Source organism: Muntiacus reevesi, chromosome 21, assembly GCF_963930625.1.
Source record: "Muntiacus reevesi chromosome 21, mMunRee1.1, whole genome shotgun sequence".
Lineage (NCBI taxonomy): Eukaryota > Metazoa > Chordata > Mammalia > Artiodactyla > Cervidae > Muntiacus > Muntiacus reevesi.
The window spans coordinates 47,316,820-47,323,950 of record NC_089269.1 but is presented as its reverse complement, the minus strand read 5'-3'; the positions used below and the strand labels follow the sequence as shown (position 1 = coordinate 47,323,950).

General features: G+C 41.3%; 1 pseudogene; it reads right to left on the bottom strand.

The window, feature by feature from the left end:
- Positions 1-2,140: 2,140 nt before the first annotated feature.
- Positions 2,141-3,390, bottom strand: LOC136152349 (centrosomal protein 43 pseudogene; annotated as a pseudogene).
- Positions 3,391-7,131: the final 3,741 nt, after the last annotated feature.

Below are 7,131 nucleotides of genomic sequence, written 5' to 3'. Positions count from 1 at the left end.
GATGCTACTATCAAGTATGCTAATTATATTACTCAAATAGCAAAGGTAAATGTGATGTAGGGAAATACAATTTGCTTTATAGTTCGCAGTTATTACTTTTGTATTCATTTTGTTCACTAGCAAATATCTCAAAATGTCCCTTCAGAATTTGAGGAGAATATTGGTAATTGGATTCATGGTAACCTTCCAAAAACTGACTTAAGGCAAAATATTAATTTATCTCTAAATAACTGAAGCTCTAAAGTTGCCTTTTGGTGACTTCTACTCTAGATTTTTTCAAAAACATATTTTTGATTTTTTATTACTCTCCAAAGCTTGTATCTCAAATATGCACTAAACACACACATGAAGTATTTCATTCATTTTATTGAGAAGCAAGCATTGGTCATAATGCTTTTTACTTTTGACAACAAATCAATTTCTATCAGCTTATGTTCACTTAAAAGTTAAAATGATATAAAGAATCGAAAATTGTAACTTGGTAATGTTTCTATTTTTATTCAGTGAACCATGTGAGTACTGCTCCTTTAAATCAGGTGCTTTATATTCATCTGGTGGTGCTAGTGGTAAAGAACCTCCCTTTCAAAGCAGAAGCCATAAGACACATGGATTCAATTCATGGGTCAGGAAGAGCCCCTGGAAGCAGGCATGGTAATCCTCTCCTGTATCCTTCCCTGGGAAGTCCCACGGACAGAGGAGCCTGGTGGGCTACAGTGCATAGGTTCTCACAGGGTGGGACACGATTGAAGCGACTTAATGTTAGTTCCACCTTATATCCATCCTTTGCCACTTTGGCCGTCCCTGTTACTAAAACCTAAGTCCAGTTCTTATCATATTTGATTACACTACGATTAGTGGTCTATCGTCTAAGTCATCTCCTTACTCTCCAGATCTCCCTACACCACCCAACTTGAACCAAAAACCAAGTATTTTTGCAATTTCATTTCTTTATAGTACTTCCTTGGCCAAAAATTAGAGGGTTGCTCCATAAACAACAAACTTTTAAACCCAAGTCCCAAACTTTTCATTTTAAATTGTTTCCAGATTTATTGACATATGATCAGCATACAATGCATACACTTAAGGAATACAACATACAGCATGGTGATTTAATGCACGTATATACTGTGAAATGATTACCACAATAGGGTTAGTTTAACTCTTCCACCACCTCATATAATTGTCACTGTTTTATGTGTGGGGAGGCCAATTAAGATTTACTCTTATAGCAACTCTCAAGTATGTGACAGTATTATTAACTATAGCCATTAACTATAGCATTAAATCCCAGAACTTATTCATCTTGTAAGTGGAAGTGGGTAGCCTTTGAACAGCATTTCCCTATTTGCTCCAGCTCCCAGTGCCTGGAAACCATCACTCTCCCCTCTTTTTACGACTTCTGCTCTTTTAGATTCTGCATATAAGTGAGATCATACAATATTTATCTTTCTCTGTCTAGACCCTTCTTGTGCTGTAATCTGTGTACTTCCCAAATATACTTAGCTTGTATATAAACTCTGCTCCTGCTACATTGATCTACATGTACACGTTCAGGATACATGTGGTTGAATCTTGACTCAGAGCTTTAACTCAAGTCACTGCATCCTTCTAGTTTGCCTTTCCCTTTAATGTTGCTTTTTTTTTTTTTTTTTCAGATTTTAAATCTTTAAAATGAGCAAAACTAAGAAGGACACACACGAGGATTTTAATATAACCTTAATGGTCTAACAAACCTCCCAAACGGAAGGAAATGCAAAGCCAAGTCAATCTATCAAGTGTAACTTACAGTGACAGGCTCCAGGCTGCAGATCTTCCAGGCCATGGGCCAGCTCCCTGTGGAACCACCCACCACCGCCCCCTCCGACTGCAGATGCCCCTCCTGCTGCCAAAGGCCTAAGCCCTGGTGCCGGCCGCAGGCAAGCAGGCAGGCAGGCACGTGGAACCATGAACCCACAGCTCTACTGCCGCCTTCGCGATGCGCTTAATACCAGCACTGTACCGGCTCCCTCCTTGTGGTAAATTTGAGCCTCATCAACTTTCATAGAGAAGCATGTACCTAGACCAAATTAAGAATATTAAATCTTCCACACATGGGCTCAAATAGGAATTATTTTGTTTAGTATAATGAAAAGTTAATTTTTTAAAATATCTGTAATCCTTTGCAACACAAGGCACCGACAGGGAGCAGACATTCCAGCAAAGAGCGATTGTCTGGAGGGAACTGATCCGAGTCCCGTCCGTCCCGTGCCGCGCGCGGGTCTTCCAGGTAATCGGGGACTTCACTGAGCTGCGACACCGTCAGGTCCTGCATCAGGTCCTCCAGTTTATCACTGGTGTTGGTGTCGTCCATTTCCACAGAGAAGTCCTCCTCAATCTCTTCCCCAATACTCAGCTCACTCTTCTCTGAGCGATGGCTGGTGCTATTAAAATCATCAACATAGTCATCTTCTTCACCAGTCCCTAATCCAAGTGATCCAATTTTATCATTGACCAATTTAACATCTTTTAAAATTGGGTTTCCCTTTTTGCTTCCAGACTCTTTCAATGAAGGGGCTCCAGCAAGGGAGCTGAGTCCACTTTTTAGGGGGAGGGGCGCATCAGAGAGCAATGCAAGGCTTCCTGCTTGCTTACTGGGTTCACTTCTCCAACCGTACGTGCTTCTGGTTTAGGAACAGGGTCATCAAAGAAAGAATCCCCGTCCAAGTCATCTTCATCTGGACTGGGACCCGCTTTGGCGTTGACATCCAGACTGTTGTTGCCTAACAAGGACCCAATTTTAGCTTCATGGGCCAGTAAGTGAAGACTACTTCTGCTCTTTGGCTCTGATGATGAGATACTGGTATCGCTGTGACTGGCATCATTGCGGGCCTTCTTACTGGGAGGAGTGTGTGCACCTGTTTTTCCTCCTGGTGACTTTGGTGGAGAATGTGTATCAGACAGGTCCAGTGCACCTTCCCCACTGGTTGACCCTTTTTCTTTCTGTTGACAGCGTCTGATCACTTCTAATAATAAAGGTCCACCCACAGTACCTTCGGCTTCAATAATTCCTAAATCTCGGGCTAAATTCTCTCGACCTTCAAGATCTTGAAATGTGCTAGTTTCAGGCTGAAATACTGCCAAGGTAAAGTCAAGATTAAAAAACTGAAGAAATTCGGCAACGAGACTGGCCACCAGCCGGCCGTCTTTTGTATTTAAAAACTTTTTCAGGCTCTCATTAACTAAAGGAGTTTTGTTCTCTACTTTTTCTTGCTCCTCTAGTGCTAAAAACACAACTGCCGGGAGTTCAGCCTTGATGCGGTTCAGGACCCCGCTGTTCTTCAGCGTCTGCACCAGCAGGTCCCATAGCTCCGTGTCCTCCTCCGCCACCACCGCGGCAGCCGTTGCCGCCATCTTGCTTCTCCAAGACAACCGCTCAAGTCACGCCAACGGCCGCCGGTCACCTCAGCCCGCAGGGCGCGCGGCCGAGACCACGCCCCTGGCGCCGGCGCGCCTCCCTTTAATGTTTTCTTGAATCTCATGCAGTCTTCATGTCCAGTGTGCCCCACCTTCTCCATAATTCTTTGATGAATGAAGCTAGCCCAGGAAATCTGAAGCTCTTTTAAACTGTTCTTGAATATCTTTAATATCACTACCTTTTATTTTTCCTTTCTCTATACTCCCTCCTGTGGCTCAATCTGTCCCTCCGCCCCACCCCTACCCCCAGGCTACAATACTCAGAAAACCATAGATACCCCAGACACACACATTTTGAGACCACAGCTGAAGGGAAGGCTTTATAAGTCCATGAGTGGCCATTTTATATTTTTCCCTTTAATCATCTACTTTTTTCAAAGCACCATGAAATAACTTTAATACTCAAGTTATTCAATAAAATTCATTGTTTGAATGAATCCTCATTTCACTTGTAATCCTTTCTGTGTGCAATCTAAACTTTGAAGTCTTCTCTTCTCTACATAATTGCTCTATTTTCTATTAAATAAAAAATTAGGACTTTTTGTTTTAGTCTGACATGGTCAGATCCTGATAATTGTCAGTCTGGTGTTTCCAACAAGAAAAAGTTGCACAAATTAAAAATCAATGTCTATCATAGAATCTAGTAGAAAACTGAGTTTGCAGGACAAACCAGCCTAAAATCTGAAGAAATGGGAGAATCCAGAGTCACAATAGAGATCTGCTTACTAATGGGAGCCTCTGAAGTCATAAACTTTTACAAATACTCAAATTGTAACTGTGACAAATTGCTAGAGGCTGAGTATGGATTTGTGTAAGAGTGAGAAGCTAGACGGGGCTTTGGTCTTAGAGGGGCCCACACTTTTATGGGCTTTATCCACAGGAAATCTACCAGGTTCTCACTGTGAAAATCTGAAAAAGATTCCTTATTTGCTCTGGCAGTAGAGAGTGGAAGACCCTTGTGAAAGACACCCAGAGCCCTGACCATAACTGGGAAGGTCTTAACTCAAGGAGAATGGGCTACCATAGTCTTGTCCCAGAGTCTGAGAAGAAGGGCATTCCTCTCACTCAACCTCCCTGTGGTTTCCCTGTCTCACAAAGTCAGGGCAGAGAAATTAAGATTTGTTTCATTTCCTGCCTTCCAAATCTCATGCAAAATGTTCCTTTCAGCCCTAGCTAACCTAGAACTTGGGCTTCCCTTGTGACTCAGCTGGTAAAGAATCTGCCTGCAATATGGGAGACTTGGGTTCGATCCCTGGGTTGGGAAGATCCCCTGGAGAAGGGAAAGGCTACTCACTCTGGTATTCCAGCCTGGAGAATTCTGTGAACTGCATAGTCCATAGGGTCACAAAGAGTCGGACACAACTGAGTGACTTCCGCTTTCACTTTTCAATCTAGAACTATATAGGAAGGACATTTCTTGAAAACTCTTCTCAGTTTAGCTAAATTTTCAAAATACAATCTGACAAAAGACATTGTTGTTGCTGTTTGTCTGATTTTGAGACCCCATGGACTGCTGCATACAAGGGCTGCCTATCTGTCACTGTCTCTCAGAGTTTGCCCAAGTTCATGTCCATTGAATCAATGATGCCATCCAACCATCTAATCCTCTGTCACTCTCCTCTCCTTTTGCCCTCAATGTATGTTTCGTCAAAAAGTCAGGGCTAACAAGTTGAATTATGTCTCCTAAAAAGAAACTGCGAAGTGTAACCTGGGTATCTGTGAATGTGAGCTTGTTTAGAAAGAGGGTCTTCACAGATGTAACCTATAGTTATGATGAGATTATACTGGGTTAGGGTGGACCTTAGATCCAATTGCTGATGTTCTTATTAGAAGACAGAGATTTAGAAGCACACATGCATGCGTGCACACATAAGGAGAGAGGAAGGCCGCTGATGACTGAGGCAAAGACTGGAATGATGAAGCAACAAGATAAGAAGTGCTAAGACTTACCAAGAACCACCAGAAGCTAGGAAGAGCCAAAGAATAATTTTTCCTCAGAGCATTTATAGGGAGCATAACACTATACATATCTTGATTTTAGACTTCTAGCTTTTAGAACTGTGATAACATAAATTTCTCTTATTTTAAGTGAAATGAAACAATTATCAAAAAAAAAAAATGTGTGATACTGTTTCACAGCAGTCCTAGGAAATTAACACAATAGTATGTCATCTATTGTGACACAAAGACTCATCTATGGAATTTGTCTTTACAAATTAGAGGGATTTAAATGTAGTAACACAGAAAATGGAAACAAAGAAGATGAATATATTTCACTTTTTTCCTAAATAAGCAATCTTTAAATTTTGCATTCATTTCAATCATTCATGGTCATTTAATACTTGATACCCTGGTTTATTAAAAGCCAAAGAGAAGAAGAGATAGAAAATGTGATATGTAAAGCAAATGGAAATTGTATCTAAGAAAACATGAAGAAGATATTGTCTGGTAAGGACAAAGACCTCAGGAAATCACAAAAAATCTATCTATTGCAAAGGACCTTATATTTTAACTGTAGGTGTGTAAGTAATTGATATGAAAGGAAAATAAAAATTAAAATGTTTTCAAAGAATAAAGAAAACATTTCATGCATCTTTGGTATTCCTCCTTCATAAGAAAGCTATGAACTAATAGTACTGTTTTTCAACAAAGATGGATTTTCAAAGATAATGACACTTGTGTATTGTGGTTTACCACACCCACAATGAAGAAGTATAAAAGTCCAGGCGCAGCTGGTGATATTCATTCTCAGGAGAGTCACCTTCGACATCCAACCCGATCCTCAGGCCCTGACACAATGAGCTACTCCTACGATAACTGCTATAGTGGCCTTGGCCATGGCCTCGCTGGTTTCAGAGGACTGGGCTATGGCTACGGCTCCAGTTATGGCCTTAGAGGCTATGGAGGTTATGGCTGTGGCTACTTCAGTCCTTCTTTCTATGGAAGATACTTGTCCTCTGGATTTTACTGAAAACACTGTCCTTCTACAGCGGTCTGTTTCCCTGATCCAGAATTCATCACCTAGACAGCTTATCTTCACACCTGCTATGTTACTGACATGAAGTTTCTTTTTTATCCCTTCTGTGATACTTCTAGGGTATTTTCCAATAAAATTTATGAACATTTGGAATCTTGTTTCATTATTTTTGTCAATGTAAATGCACCTTTTACTCATAAACTTGGCACATTTGATTAATATACTGGGTTGGGATATTTTCTCCACACAGTCATTTACACTTCCTTGACTGTGGTCATGGTTTAGTTGCTAAGTTGTGTCTGATTCTTGTGACCTCATGGACTGTAGCCCACCAGTCTCCTTTATTCATTTGATTTCCCAAGCAAGAATGCTGAAGTGGGTTGCCATTGCCTTTTGCAGGGGATCTTTCGATCAACTGATTGAACGCATGTCTCTTGCATCTCATGCCTTGCAGATGAATTCTTTACCACTGAGGCACCAGGGAAGCTCCATTTACTTCCTTAGAAATGATCTTACTAACTTTTAGCCAGTAACTTCTATGTGAAAGTGAAAGTTGATCAGTCACGTCTGACTCTTTGCAAGTCCAAGTACAGCTCATGGAATTCTCCAGGCCAGAATACTGGAGTGGGCAGACTTTTGCTTCTCTCTGGAAGGGGATCTTCCCAACCCAGGGATCGAACCCAGGTCTCCTGCATTGTAGG